Below are 16,402 nucleotides of genomic sequence, written 5' to 3' on the forward strand. Positions count from 1 at the left end.
TTCCGTTCCCAGCTCTGATGCCGCAGAGTGTTTCCCCCATGTCCCCCTTCCCAGCTCTTATGCCGCAAAGCCTTTCCCGTTCCCCCCCTTAATAAAACTGATTCCAATTTCCCTTCCTCCCTGTTTGACCGCAGTTTATATAGTCATATTCTCAAATATACCTTAACCAATCATTTTACTGAAATTTAACTAACCAGTCCTCACATATTGTAACATAATTCTCTAACCAATTATATCCTACTACCCTAATTAACTTACACCTAGCAAAATTCATTATACAGCAGACAGAAACAATTAGAGAACCAGACAGATTAACAATCGAAAAGTGGTGGCCATAAAGATAAAACAATACAGAAATGAGGGTACCACGACCATTGATAAGTGATTTCTTGCCAGACAGGATGCTATCAAACTAAATTTTCTTTAAGCATCTTAAGATCTGTTTCTTTGTCTGGTGGTGATGAGCACTGTCATAAATATAAAGGGAAGGGTAAACACCTTTAAAATCCCTCCTGGTCAGAGGAAAAACCCTTTCACCTGTAAAGGGTTAAGAAGCTAGGATAACCTCTCTGGCACCTGACCACAATGACCAATAAGGAGACAAGATACTTTCAGAGCTGGCAGGGGTGGGGGGGGAGAGAAACAAAGGGTCTGTGTCTGTCTGTGTGATGCTTTTGCTGGGGACAGAACAGGAATGGAGTCTTAGAACTTAGAAGGTAATCTAGCTAGATATGCGTTAGATTATGATTTCTTTAAATGGCTGAGAAAATTAAGTTGTGCTGAATAGAATGGATATTCCTGTCTTTGTGTCTTTTTGTAACTTAAGGTTTTGCCTAGAGGGATTCTCTATGTTTTGAATCTAATTAATCTGTAAGGTATTTACCATCCTGATTTTACAGAGGTGATTCTTTTTACTTATTCTTCTATTAAAATTCTTCTTTTAAGAAATTGAATGCTTTTGTCATTGTTCTTAAGATCCAAGGGTTTGGGTCTGTGGTCACCTATGCAAATTGGTGAGGATTTTTATCAAGCCTTCCCCAGGTAGGGGGGTGCAAGGTTTTGGTGAGGATTTTGGGGGGAAAGACGTTTCCAAACGGGCTCTTTCCTAATAAAATAAAACCGGTTAGACTTTTGGTGGTAGCAGTGAAAGTCCAAGGGCAAAAAGTAAAATAGTTTGTACCTTGGGGAAGTTTTAACCTAAGCTGGTAAAAGTAAGTTTAGGAGGTTTTCATGCAGATCCCCACATCTGTACCCTAGAGTTCAGAGTGGGGAAGGAACCTTGACAGGCACTATCTGGACAGGATAGTCTTCCAAACAACCCAATAGCACCTTATTTCAGTGTGACTGGTTTGGGATATGACGATGTGACCGTTAGCTTCCCAGCTTATGGCTGCCTCTGCTGCTTAGCCAAAGGCCTTAGCCCAGTGGTCCTCAACACGGTGCCCATGGCGCCATGGCGCCTGCCGGAGCATTTTTGTGCGTCCACAGGACACACCGCCACCGAAATGCCGCCGAGAAACGGCAACGCTTCTCGGCGGTATTTCAGCAGTGGTGGTTCTTGCTGCCACCGCCTCTTCTTGGTAGCATTTTGGCATCCAGTTCTTCTACTTAGCATTTCAGTGGCTGGGTGTCCAGCGCCCACTACAGTCTTCTGGGAATAGCAATATGGTATTCGCACAAGAAAGTTTGGGGACCACTTCCTTAGCCTAAGAACACGGCCTCAGACTATCCTAGTGAGAGAAGGTCCATACATCGGCAGACTGAGATTTTGATTCTTTGTTTTTATACCCCTGTAAGTAGCTAAGTGATAAAAATACACCTAAGTTCTTAAAGTATAGGCTTTACAGGCAGGCCTGAATATCTATATTCTCACAATGGGTTCTCTCCCTTCCCCCATTTTGTGTTTGTACTTGTCCTAACACAATGGGAACCCAGTGTTAGTTGGTCCTTAGGCTCTAAGGTAATGATTTAGAATAATAATAACTCTCCTGGGTTGAGCAAAGGAAGTTGGCCTTGAGATGTTACTGCTTAAAAATGAGCTGGGCTTAAAATCATGGAATATTCTTTGTGACAAGTATCCCACAAATTCCACTGATCTCCCTTGTTTTTTTTGCCTTGAGCAGGGTTTCCAGTTTCCAAGCCTGATGTGATCTCGCAGCTGGAACGAGGGGAAGAGCCATGGGTCCCAGACTTCAACGGTTCTGAGAAAAAAGTGCTCCAGAGAGCTGCCTGCACAGGTGAGGAATTGATTAAAGCTACTCAAAAACTATCCATGAATACAGGAAGCATTTGGGATGCCCTACAAAAACATTGTGAGCTCTCCAAGTTCAGGATTGTTCCCTGCAGATGTGGAATCATTAGGCAGATGTCACTCATGGCTTCTCACCTATTCTGACTGACAACTGGCAGCAGGTCCCTCCCTGATCTCGCTTTCCCCTGAGTGTTCTGGTGAGATGTGGACCAAAACTGATCCCTTTCTCTCTCCTCTGGGGAAGGGTTTGGGGAAAATCAGCTCCTGATAGGTTTGTTCTCTCCCACACATATTTTGGTTTGTTCATCCCTTTTTCCATTCCTGTCTCTGAGATTTCCTTTCTCTCAGGCACAGGGAGTGACCTATGTCTGGATTCTCTCTGTCTCCCATCAGCTGTTGGAATGGTGAGTGAGAATGAGGAGTATCCCCAGCAGGAAGATGCTGAGCAAGTAGAACCATATGGGACGTTATCAGGAAGACCCAAAGGGAATGTTTCTGGGACTTGTGCACTCCCAGCAAAAGCAAAAGCCTATGAGACTCAGCAGAAGCCAGAGGAAAACTTCAGTAGCCATTCAGACCTTATTACACATGGGAGAATCAACTTGGAAGAGGCATGCTACATATGTCATAAATGTGGGAAAACCTTCAATGGAAGCTCAGACTTCTTCACACATCAGGGAACCCACAGAGGAGAGAGACCCTACATGTGCTCTCAGTGTGGGAAACGCTTTAATCGGAGCTCACACCTTATCACACATCAGACAATCCACACGGGTGAGAAACCTTTTGGATGCTCTGATTGTGGGAAACGCTTCAATCGGAGCTCATACCTTATCATACATAGGAGAATCCATACGGGTGAGAAACCTTATGGATGCTGTGAGTGTGGAAAACGCTTCAGTTGGAGCTATGCCCTTATCGCACATCGGAGAATCCACACAGGAGAGACGCCCTACACATGCTCTGAGTGTGGGAAAAGCTTCAATCGGCACTCACAGCTTATCACACATCATAGAATCCACACAGGAGAGAAACCCTACACGTGCTCTGAATGTGGGAAATGCTTCAGTCGGAGGTCTGCCCTTATCACACATCGAAGAATCCACACAGGAGAGACGCCCTACACATGCTCTGAATGTGGGAAAAGCTTCAATCAGAGCTCAAACCTTATCACACATCGGAGAATCCACACAGGAGAGATGCCTTACACATGCTCTGAGTGCGGGAAAAGCTTCAAACAGAGTTCTACCCTGAGCAGACATCAGAGAATCCACACAGGAGAGAGACCCTACGCATGCTCTGAATGCGGGAAAAGCTTCATTGAGCGCTCAGACCTTGTCAGACATTGTAGAATCCACAGTGGAGAGAAACCCTACACATGCTCTGCATGTGGGAAAAGCTTCAATCAGCGGTCATTCCCTATTAAACATCAGGAAATCCACATGGGAGAGAACTGTAAGAAATGCCTGGACTAGGGCTGGCCAAAGATTTGTTTTTAAAAGTATCACATTTGCTAATGACAGATTTCAGAGTAGCAACCATGTTAGTATGTATTCGCAAAAAGAAAAGGATTACTTGTGGCACCTTAGAGACTAACAAATTTATTTGAGCATAAGCTTTCGTGAGCTACAGCTCACTTCATCGGATGCATTTGGTGGAAAATAAAGTGGGAAGATTTATATACACACACAGAGAACATGAAACAATGGGTTTTATCATACACACTGTAAGGAGAGTGATCACTTCAGATGAGCCATCACCAGCAGCAGGGGGGCGGAAAGGAGAAAACCTTTCATGGTGACAAGCAAGGTGTAGGCCATTTCCAGCAGTTAACCAGAACATCTGAGGAACAGTGGGAGGTGGGGTGCGGGGGGAGAAATAACATGGGGAAATAGTTTTACTTTGTGTAATGACTCATCCATTCCCAGTTTCTATTCAAGCCTAAGTTAATTGTAGCCAGTTTGCAAATTAATTCCAATTCAGCAGTCTCTCGTTGGAGTCTGTTTTTGAAGCTTTTTTGTTGAAGGATAGCCACCCTCAGGTCTGTAATCGAGTGACCGGAGAGATTGAAGTGTTCTCCGACTGGTTTTTGAATGTTATAATTCTTGACGTCTGATTTGTGTCCGTTTATTCTTTTACGTAGAGACTGTCCAGTTTGACCAATGTACATGGCAGAGGGGCATTGCTGGCACATGATGGCATATATCACATTGGTAGATGCGCAGGTGAAGGAGCCTCTGATAGTGTGGCTGATGTGATTAGGCCCTATGATGGTGTCCCCTGAATAGATATGTGGACAGAGTTGGCAACGGGCTTTGTTGCAAGGATAGATTCCTGGGTTAGTGGTTCTGTTGTGTGGTGTGTGGTTGCTGGTGAGTATTTGTTTCAGGTTGGGGGGCTGTCTGTAAGCAAGGACTGGCCTGTCTCCCAAGATCTGTGAGAGTGATGGGTCATCCTTCAGGATAGGTTGTAGATCCTTGATGATGCTTTGGAGAGGTTTTGGTTAGGGGCTGAAGGTGATGGGTAGTGGCGTTCTGTTATTTTCTTTGTTGGGCCTGTCCTGTAGTAGGTGACTTCTGGGTACCCTTCTGGCTCTGTCAATCTGTTTCTTCACTTCAGCAGGTGGGTATTGTAGTTGTAAGAATGCATGATAGAGATCTTGTAGGTATTTGTCTCTGTCTGAGGGGTTGGAGCAAATGTGGTTATATCGTAGAGGTTGGCTGTAGATAATGAATCGTGTGGTATGAACTGGATGAAAGCTAGAGGCATGTAGGTAAGAATAGCGGTCAGTAGGTTTCCGATATAGGGTGGTGTTTATGTGACCATCGCGTATTAGCACCGTAGTGTCCAGGAAGTGGATCTCTTGTGTGGACTGGTCCAGGCTGAGGTTGATGGTGGGATGGAAATTGTTGAAATCATGGTGGAATTCCTCAAGGGCTTCTTTTCCATGGATCCAGAAGATGAAGATGTCATCAATGTAGCGCAAGTAGAGTAGGGGCATTAGGGGACGAGAGCTGAGGAAGCGTTGTTCTAAGTCAGCCATAAAAATGTTTGCATACTATGGGGCCATGCGGGTACCCATCGCAGTGCCGCTGATTTGAAGGTATACATTGTCCCCAAATGTGAAATAGTTATGGGTGAGGACAAAGTCACAAAGGTCAGCCACTAGGTTGGCCGTGTCATTATCGGGGATACTGTTCCTGACGGCTTGTAGTCCATCTTTGTGTGGAATGTTGGTGTAGAGGGCTTCTACATCCAGAGTGGCTAGGATGGTGTTTTTAGGAAGATCACCAATGGATTGTAGTTTCCTCAGGAAGTCAGAGGTGTCCCGAAGATAGCTGGGAGTGCTGGTAACGTAGGGCCTGAGGAGGAAGTCTAAATAGCCAGACAATCCTGCTGTCAGGGTGCCAATGCCTGAGATGATGGGGCATCCAGGATTTTCAGGTTTATAGATCTTGGGTAGCAGATAGAATACCCCAGGTCGGGGTTCTATGGGTGTGTCTGTGCGGATTTGTTCTTGTGCTTTTTCAGGGAGTTTCTTGAGCAAATGCTGTAGTTTCTTTTGGTAACCCTCAGTGGGATCAGAGAGTAATGGCTTGTAGAAAGTGGTGTTGGAGAGCTGCCTAGTAGCCTCTTGTTCATATTCCGACCTATTCATGATGACGATAGCATCTCCTTCGTCAGCCTTTTTGATAATGAAGTCAGAGTTGTTTCTGAGGCTGTGGATGGCATTTTGTTCTGCACGGCTGAGGTTATGGGGCGAGTGATGCTACTTTTCCACAATTTTAGCCCGTGCACAATTTCAGCCCGTGCACGTCAGCGGAAGAACTCTATGTAGAAGTCCAGTCTCCTGTTTCGACCTTCAGGAGGAGTCCACCCAGAATCCTTCTTTTTGTAGTGTTGGTAGGAAGGTCTCTGTGGGTTAATATGTTGTTCAGAGGTGTATTGGAAATATTCCTTGAGTCGGAGACGTCGAAAATACCACTTTCTACAAGCCATTACCCTCTGATCCCACTAAGAGTTACCAAAAGAAACTACAGCATTTGCTCAAGAAACTCCCTGAAAAAGCACAAGAACAAATCCGCACAGACGCACCCATAGAACCCCGACCTGGGGTATTCTATCTGCTACCCAAGATCCATTAACCTGGAAATCCTGGATGCCCCATCATCTCAGGCATTGGCACCCTGACAGCAGGATTGTCTGGCTTTGTAGACTCCCTCCTCAGGCCCTATGTTACCAGCACTCCCAGCTATCTTCGAGACACCTCTGACTTCCTGAGGAAACTACAATCTATTGGTGTTCTTCCTAAAAACACCATCCTAGCCACTATGGATGTAGAAGCCCTCTACACCAACCTTCCACATAAAGATGGACTATTAGCCGTCAGGAACAGTATCCCCAATAATGTCACGGCTAACCTGGTGGCTGAACTTTGTGACTTTGTCCTCACCCATAACTATTTCACATTTGGGGACAATGTATACCTTCAAATCAGCGGCACTGTGATGGGTACCCGCATGGCCCCACAGTATGCCAACATTTTTATGGCTGACTTAGAACAACGCTTCCTCAGCTCTCGTCCCCTAATGCCCCTACTCTACTTGCGCTACATTGATGACATCTTCATCATCTGGACCCATGGAAAAGAAGCCCTTGAGGAATTCCACCATGATTTCAACAATTTCCATCCCACCATCAACCTCAGCCTGGACCAGTCCACACAAGAGATCCACTTCCGGGACACTACGATGCTAATACGTGATGGTCACATAAACACCACCCTATATCGGAAATCTACTGACCGCTTTTCCTACCTACATGCCTCTAGCTTTCATCCAGATCATACCACATGATTCATTGTCTACAGCCAACCTCTACGATTTAACCACATTTGCTCCAACCCCTCAGACAGAGACAAACACCTACAAGATCTCTATCATGCATTCTTACAACTACAATACCCACCTGCTGAAGTGAAGAAACAGATTGACAGAGCCAGAAGGGTACCCAGAAGTCACCTACTACAGGACAGGCCCAACAAAGAAAATAACAGAACGCCACTACCCATCACCTTCAGCCCCCAACTAAAACCTCTCCAACGCATCATCAAGGATCTACAACCTATCCTGAAGGACGACCCATCACTCTCACAGTTCTTGGGAGACAGGCCAGTCCTTGTTTACAGACAGTCCCCCAACCTGAAGCAAATACTCACCAGCAACCACACACCACACAACAGAACCACTAACCCAGGAACCTATCCTTGCAACAAAGCCCATTGCCAACTCTGTCCACATATCTATTCAGGGGACACCATCATAGGGCCTAATCACATCAGCCACACTATCAGAGGCTCCTTCACCTGCGCATCTACCAATGTGATATATGCCATCATGTACCAGCAATGCCCCTCTGCCATGTACATTGGTCAAACTGGACAGTCTCTACATAAAAGAATAAATGGACACAAATCAGACGTCAAGAATTATAACATTCAAAAACCAGTCGGAGAACACTTCAATCTCTCCGATCACTCGATTACAGACCTGAGGGTGGCTATCCTTCAACAAAAAAGCTTCAAAAACAGACTCCAACGAGAGACTGCTGAATTGGAATTAATTTGCAAATTGGATACAATTAACTTAGGCTTGAATAGAGACTGGGAATGGATGAGTCATTACACAAAGTAAAACTATTTCCCCATGTTATTTCTCCCCCCCACCCCACCCCCCACTGTTCCTCAGATATTCTTGTTAACTGCTGGAAATGGCCTACTTTGCTTGTCTCCATGAAAGGTTTTCCTCCTTTCCCCCCCCCGCTGCTGGTGATGGCTTATCTTAAGTGATCACTCTCCTTACAGTGTGTATGATAAAACCCATTGTTTCATGTTCTCTGTGTGTGTATATAAATCTTCCCACTGTATTTTCCACCAAATGCATCCGATGAAGTGAGCTGTAGCTCATGAAAGCTTATGCTCAAATAAATTTGTTAGTCTCTTAGGTGCCACATTTGCTAATGTGTAGTGATCTTTGCACCATCTTCACCGTGGTGTCTCAGCTCCCCCAGATGAGTTGCCTGCTTCTGCCTTTTGCAGCTCACCCTTCTTTGGGGTCAGTCCTGTGATCTTTTCTATCAACTCCTTTCTTTTTGAGTCATAAGAGTGTGTGTCCCTCCAGCCAGGAATGTTCATCAGCTCCAGAGAGATGGTTTGATCCCAGCAAGCTACACTGAGGCAAAAACTACCTGTGCCCTACATCCACTAGGACTGTACGTGGCATTGGCTGCTCAAGTTAGTGATCTTGGTGTAAAAAGACAATTATAGTTGTAGTGCAGATATAGCCCAGGTGCAGTGGTTGACATTAGATTTCCCCTTGACTTGACCTAAACTCCATCACTTTTCCTAGTCTAAACAAACCCTGAGCATCCCGTTTATACTGTTCCTCCATTTCAAAGCAATTGTTAGTCATCAAGTTTCCCCTTCAGGAACAAATTTTTTCATTGCCAGTTGCTTTGATGTTGTTTCAGGCTCTGCTGGAGAGCAGATATTTTTACTACCATTTTCCTCACTTAAAATATATTGAACTATAACAAAGATCAGGAACAGGGCAGGGATAGGGAAAAACGTCATTTCACCCTCTATAACAACAGAAGAAGATAGGGTAAGTCAAAGGGATTCACCATCACCATTCCAATCCCCTATTGTTCAATTGGTTAGGTCAATATTTTTTCTAAAGGGCTGGGAAGAGGATTCCTTTGTAAATGACATGTAAATAGGCAAAATACTCATACATTTGGCTCCCACCGCAGTTCTGGCCCAGGCCCTGCAGGAGTTCGCTCCTGAAGATATCTCCTTCCTAATCAGGTGCATGTTGCCTATTATTTGAGAAATGCAATCTCTTTCTAGGTAGAGATGGGAAAAATGGAAGTGACGTTTCTGTTCAGCTCACCCCTGGGAGATGCTGCAAAGGTGTAGAAAATGGAATCCGTGTTGAATGTGATAGAGCTGCAGAAAGATACCTATTTTTAATAGCTACTTAACATTTGGTGTCTTACAGGAATTCTAAGCCGCACCTGAATTTAGTCCCTAATTTAAATCTGTGCCACCAGATTAAAGAAAGAAAAGGGCATATTTGGGGGATTTATACCTCATTATCGCGATTGATATGTTGTGTGGTTGGTGAAGAATTCTACCCCAGAGAAGTGTAAAATTACTTCAAGGTCAAAGATTTGACAAGAACTCAGGTAGAAATTACAGGTTTTAGTGGTTGATTTTCACCCCAGAGATGGATGCTATGGTGACCTGTGGCCCAAGTAAAGTATTTTTAGAATGTTGCTCCCTAGTTAAGTGGCATTTACCACACTCCTAAAGGATGCCATGATTAAATTGGGAACAACTGTCTTTTACCATTTGGATCTAAAGTTAGATGAAGCACAGAGAGAAACAGCTGATTCCATCAGAGCCATTCAATGCCTGTGGGTCCCAATCTGGCTGCCTTGTTGGACAAGAAGCACTTCCATGCTGGACAAATGATGGTAGCCAATGAGGGAGTGTATCAGATTCCAAGTTCAGACTGCAGGATACATGAATGCTGAGTCCTGACTCTGTGGTTTTGTCTCTTAGTTTTGGTCTTGAGTCTTATGCATTTGTATCATTTCTCCGCCTCCTGCTACTTTGAAAGATTAGAAAGTGTGAAAATAGAGCACAGGTGGGTTTTCTCATGATGCAACCTTCCCACATAGTGTGAGACCCCTTTCCACCCACACTTACGGGAGAAGACCCAGGGAGAAATGAACTCACAGAAATGGAAGGCTCCTAGGTTATTGTAGAATGTGACTTCACACAAAGCTCACTGGGTGGAAATGGGAATTAAGAGAAAACTGCCCTTTAGGTTTATATTTTGTAATCTTTGAATAAATTGTTACCAGCGACAATGAAATTAAACATGAAGTTAATTAGTGTAACGTAAGAGTTAATTAGTGTAATGTAATATCACGTTATTCTGTGATAACTTTCAGTGTTACAATATAATTAAGCTTTTCTTCTAGTTCTCTGCCTGCCCCCTCCTACTATATAGGAAATGTTGGCTAATCCTGAAATTAAAACCTCACTCCAAAGGAATTAGAGTGGGGGAATATGTGAGAGAAATAGCATGTATGAGAATAGAGATCCAGTATAGATTGTAATTATTTCTATTTCAAATGGAATTAATTTTGATACATTTTAAAATAAATCTTCTGTTAAGATGAAAATTACTTCAGACAAGATGTGAACCTTTTATCCAGTGAGAGGGTAACAGCCAGAGAGTTCCCCAGGTCCCTTCTCGCAAATTAAAGATGTCACATCAGGCAGGAGATATCAAAATCTAACACGGTGATCGATGTGTGATGGTAGGTTTTCTGGGTTGTTTGGTTTGGTTTGGTTTTTTAATTTACTTTTGTTTTTGCAATCAGTTATTTTTATAGGTGCTGAGGCCCCTTTTCCTTTTGAGCACAGCTGTTTAACCCTCAGGCCTGACTCTGGAAACCTCCTCAGAACTGGCCTTGTGTTTCTTTCATGTTTGATATCTTTGGTGTTCGCACTTCCACACTACATGCAGTTCACAGCAACAGATACTATGAGAAACCTGATGGGTTAAGTGGGCCTTTTCCAAACTGACATTGGCCCAAAGTCTGCCTCAATTCAGCTGGATTAGGACATGTCTGTATCAAAGGAGTGGTTCACTCCTGATTTGCCCAGAGACCTCGAGAGAGGTGTGGTAAGATAGGATAAGTAGGAATCGACAACAATGAAGTTAAAGGTAAGGGTGAGCAGGTCAACAAACCTTTTCTTTTCATTCCCTCTGACACATCTGTCACTGGTCACTCTCAGCACACTGGACTAGATGGACCATTGGTCTGACCCTGTATGACCAGTCTTTCATTTTTATGTAAGCCATCTACAGCCTTGTCTACACTGGCAAGTTTCTGAACAGGAAAGCAGCTTTCTGTGGTGTAACTTCTGAGGTGTACGCACTGCCAAGCCACTTAGTGCGCAGAAACTGCGCTGTTGTAGCGCTGTAAAAAGCCCACCCTGACGAGAGTTGTACAGCTCTCTGCACCGGGGCTACAGCGCTGCCAGTGTAGACACGCTGGTGGATTACAGGGCTGTGATTGGCCTCCGGGAGGTGTCCCACAATCCCTGTTCTCGCTTCTCTGGTCATCAGTTTGAACTCTACTGCACTGTCCTCAGGTGACCAACCATGAAGCCTCCCCCTTAAATTCCTTGGGAATTTTGAAAGTCCCCTTCCTGTTCGCTCGGTAATGCATGCAGAGGTCTCAGCGCATCTTTCCAGGTGATCCCTCCCCTTGGAGCAATGCCAAGCTGCTGAACCTCATCAGCATTTGGGGAGAGGAGGCTTTCCACTCCCAGCTGTGCTCCAGCTGTGGGAATTATGATACCTACAGACAGATTTCACGATGTATGAGAGAAAAAGGCCATGACCAGGACACACTGCAGTGCAGAGTCAAAGAGAAGGAGCTGCTGAACACCTACCACAAGGCAGAGGAGACAAACCACCGTTCCAGTTCTGCACCCATAAGCTCCCACTTCTACAAAGAGCTGGGAGCGATACTCAGTGGTGACCCCAGCTCCACTGTGAAGGCCACTGTGGATACTTCGGTGGCTCATATGCCAGTCAAGAGTGGACTGAGCCAGGAGGAGGAAAGCTTGGACGAGGATGTGGAGGTGGAGGAGGACCCAGAGGCAGAGGACAACTCGGACGTCAGAGATGCATGGAGCCCAGAGTCCTTCTCTACCCCGGAGGAGGCTAGCCAGTCACAGCAGTCGGAGTTGGCGAAGCACAAACAGGAGAGGAGGCCTTTGGTAAGTGGCTTTGATCTGTGGAATCACTGAAGCGAGTTGTTGGGGACAGGAGGGTTGCAGAAAGCAGGCTTGTGTCTGTATGATGTGCATACCACCACATGCCTAGTTTGAGTGGCGGAACTGGGTGATGATTGACTCCCTCACTTCATGGGAATCTGCCTCAGAGATCTCCCTGAAACTCTCATGATACTGGGCAATCTGCTACTGCAGGATCTTTGGCAGAGTTGCTTTGTTTCTTGCCCCATTAAGGGTAATTTTCCCATGCCACTCTGGTGTCACCGGGGGGAGGAGGGGCGGAGACCATTGCTGCACACAGGTGAGCCGTGTAAGGGCTAGGGCGGACGCCACAGTCTTGGAGACCATCCATTGATTCCCTGCTCACCCTCAAGAGCGAGATATCTTTTGTAATGGAAACAGCCTGTGGAAAATGTGGGCACACAAATGATTATAAGGCCCCCTGCCTACAGTGCTGTCTCTCCCCAAGAGCCATATGCCCACTATACATTACTGTCCTGGACAGTGATTTCCCCAACCCCTGCTGTTATCATTTTGGCGCTCATGGGGCTCGTGTGCTTGGCTGCGGACAGCCAGTTAGTGATAGGTATGTGAATAGTGGCTGTATTTTAAATCACTGCATCAGTAGTCTGTGTGTTGCAAACAATACTGCTTGTGTAAAATGTTGCATTTTGGCTTCACAGATATGACCTTGAGAGCCCAGTTTCCCTCTTTGTTATTGACGGCTGTTCAGAATTAGAAAGTTGCCATGAAGAACTAAAGAGAACTTTCTGCATGATGTCATGATGCACTCCATGGCCGAAAGACAAGAATTGAAGGAGTGTCGGGACAGCGAGAAGAGGGACTGAAAGGAGAATGAGGTGCGCCAGAACAAAGCCACATATGGGCTCTTAAACGTTATGGAGTGCCAAGCGGACACAGTCTAGGCGCTACTAGCACTGCCAACCATGCAGCTCCATGCCTGCCCTACTCTGCAGATCCTATCGTAAAACTTTCCCTTGCGCCTCCCTGGCACCACCAACACACTCTTATCAACCTCCTGCCTCCAGTCTGTAGCTGCTGCATTCCACTCTTGCCCCATCACAGTCCAGCTCTGTGGACTCCCAGTATCCACTGCACTCCACACCCATCCCTCTGCAGTTTATTCCTGCTGAAGTACAGTGCCTGCTGCACTGTACTCCAAAGGATAAGATTGCATATAATACCTGGACATACACAAATCTTTAACTGTCCTGCAACCTCACCTCCTCATAGGACCCTCCCTTCCCCCATCCCCCACAGTGCTGATGCATTTTTATTTTTTGTTTGTTTGTGTCTCTCCTCTGGCGGTTGCTTTTTAATAAAAGAATAGTTTTGGTTTGAAAACAAACAGAGTCCTGCAAAGCAACAGGCAATTTTCTTAAGCCTTCATAGTGCATCATCTGCACCAATCACAATCACCTACCATTACAAGCTGTGATACAACATGGCCAGAGGGCGGAAGGAGAGTGTTAGAAGGAAGCCTTATTCCCTGTAGAGTTTGCTATAAATTAATTAAAGCACCTGAAGCCAATTAAAGCACCTGAAGCCAGTCACTTGATAAAAACTCCCTGCTTCAATCAGACAAGGGAAGGAGTTGAAGCAGAGTGGATTGGTGTTGGAGCAGAGAGCAGTTTGGAGGGAAGCAGAGGACAGTTTGGAGGAGTGCTGCGGTGGGCTAAGAAAACCAAGACCCTAGGTAAAAGGACACCTGGTTTGTGCAGAGGGAGGGCAGGAAGCCCCACAAGCTGAAGGGCAGGAGAGGGAAATAGCTCAGGGGAAGGAACCGCTAGTTCAAGTGGTTTACTGCTATCCCTAGGGCCCCTAGGCTGGGACCCAGAGTAGAGGGCAGGCCCGGGTCACTCCGTCTCCACTCCCCTCCTCTAGGACACTAGTGGGGCAGTTAATACCCCAGTTCAGGGGCCAGAAATGGTGCCCTGAACTGTCCCCAAGAAGAGAAAGCGGGAGACTCATGGAAGTAGTGCCGGCAATTTGCCATAAAGCACTGCACTCCCGTGCATAGCAACAAATGTTAGTGGCTTTCAGCTTCAAATTGCTACCTCAAGGCATTCCTGATCCTTAGAGCCCCACACTGTGCCCTTCTAATAGCCCTGGTCTCTGGCTGTTCAAATTCAGCCTCCAGGCACTGATCCTCAGTGGTCCAGCTCTGAGTGAAGCTTTCACCCTTCCCTTCACAAATATTATGGAGTGTACAGCATGTGACTATAAACATAGAAATATTGTCATTGGCCAGGTCCAGCCTTCCATATAGGCAGCGCTAGCGCACCTTTAAATAATGAAAAGCACACTCAGTCATTCTTCACTTGCTTGGCCTGTTGAACCACTCCTTGCTGCTGTCAAGGTGCCCTGTGTATGGCTTCATAAACCATAGCATTAAGGGGTCAGCAGGGTCTCCCAGGATCACAATGGGCATTTCGACTTCCCCTATGGTGATCATCTGGTCCAGGAAGAAAGTCCCTGCTTGCAGCTTCCTGAATAGGCTAGTGTTCTGAAAGGTGCATACGTCATGTCCCTTTTTGGACCAGTCTGCATTAATGTTTGTGAAATGCTCATGGTGATCCACAAGTGCCTAGAGAACCATAGAAAAATACCACTTGTGATTAATGTACTCGGTGGCTCGTAGTCTGGTGCCAGAATTGGAATATGTGTGCCATCTATCCCCCCCCCCCACAGTTAGGGAAGCCCATTTGTGCAAAGCCATCCACAATGGCAACAACGTTGCCCAGAATCACGGTCTTTTGGAGCAGGATGCAAATAATGACCTGCACACTTTTGTCAACATGCGTCCAACTGTCAACTTTCCCACTCCAAACTGGTTGGCGACTGATTTGTAGCAGTCTGGAGTAGCCAGCTTTCACAGTGCAATTGCCATGCGCTTCTCCAGCGACAGGGCAGCTCTCATTCTCATGTCCTTGTGCTGCAGGGCTGTGGTGAGCTCATCACACAGTCCCATGTGGCTTTCCTCATCCAAAAGCTCTGCAGCTGCTACTCGTCATCCCAGATGTGCATGACGATGTGATCCCACCACTCAGTGCTTGTTTTACAAGCCCAAAAGCAGTGTTCCACTGTAGTCAGCACTTCCATGAATGACACAAGCAATCTCGTGTCATAGCTAGTACGTATGATGAGATCAATGTCGAACTTCTCTTGCCTTCGTAGTTTAAGAAATAACTCCATTGCCACTCGTGATGTGTTAGAAAGAGTGAGCAGCATATTCGTCAACAGTGTGGGATCCGTTCCTGCTGACCGAAGAGGCAGAATGTGCAGTACACAAACCATTGAAAGATGGTGCCAAATATGAATGGAATCACAGGGATTGCTGGGATGTGAAACAATGCATCACGGGGCATTGGGACAGGACCCCGGGATGCCCCGTGAGCCTCTCCGCCTTCCCACAACTCTTAGCAGCATAAGAGGAAGAGATGCTCAGTGGGATAGTGTGCACCACTCCAAATACCGCTGCACGTGTGAACACGCTATTCTGCAGGTAGCTGACAGTGTGAACACAAAATAGTGGTTTCTCTTCAGCGCTCTCTGAACAGCACTGTAACTCCTGGTGCTGTAACTCTGCCAATGTAGACATAACCTCAGAGAGACAGACTGCCAGGATCCCAGGACTGATCCCCTCTGGGGAATGAAGCACAACGTTGACAGGCTATGCAGCCTTCACTAGTCTCCCTGTACCTGAAAAGCCTGCTAGCCCAACGTGCTGGACCATCTATGCCAGTATCTGGTTCCTAAACCTGCAGCTACAGTTCCTACTCCAGGTGAATCCAAAGACAGAGAGATGCACAGATCCAACCCATTATAATCTTAGAAGCATTTTGTTTCATTTTCTATTTTTTGTCTTTGTTTTTATGAACTTGGAGACCTCCCAGCCTTTCTATTAGATTGGGGTGTAACAGTGTGGCTCAGTGGGTGTTAGTGTGTGAACACCTCTGAAATCTACAAAGGGAAGATGTTAGGAAGAATAGTTCCCCAAATCTTAATAGCCTTAAAACTCTGCCCTATGAAATGACTGAATACATGCTCCTCAACCCTCCTGATCCCCCCCCAGCCCCTGTCCCAGCGCAGAGCCTGCACCCATCACCAAACTCCCTCCCAGAGCCTGCACCCCTCATCCCCTCCTACACCTCAACTCCTGTCCCAGCCCAGAGCCTGCACCCAGAACCCAAACTCCATCCCAGAGCCTGCACCCCAGACCCCCTTCCCCCCAAACTCCTTCCCAGTGC

At 46.1% G+C, this 16,402-nt stretch overlaps 1 protein-coding gene and 1 pseudogene across 1 annotated transcript in view; one reads left to right on the plus strand and one right to left on the minus strand.

Moving 5' to 3' along the window:
* Positions 1 to 16,402, minus strand: part of LOC119849371 — a 1,398,949-nt pseudogene that overhangs the window by 1,041,837 nt on the left and 340,710 nt on the right.
* LOC119849376 (zinc finger protein 420-like) overlaps positions 1 to 16,402 on the plus strand; it is a 3,142,523-nt gene that overhangs the window by 836,600 nt on the left and 2,289,521 nt on the right. The window lies entirely within an intron of this gene.

Source organism: Dermochelys coriacea, chromosome 28, assembly GCF_009764565.3.
Source record: "Dermochelys coriacea isolate rDerCor1 chromosome 28, rDerCor1.pri.v4, whole genome shotgun sequence".
Taxonomy (NCBI): domain Eukaryota; kingdom Metazoa; phylum Chordata; order Testudines; family Dermochelyidae; genus Dermochelys; species Dermochelys coriacea.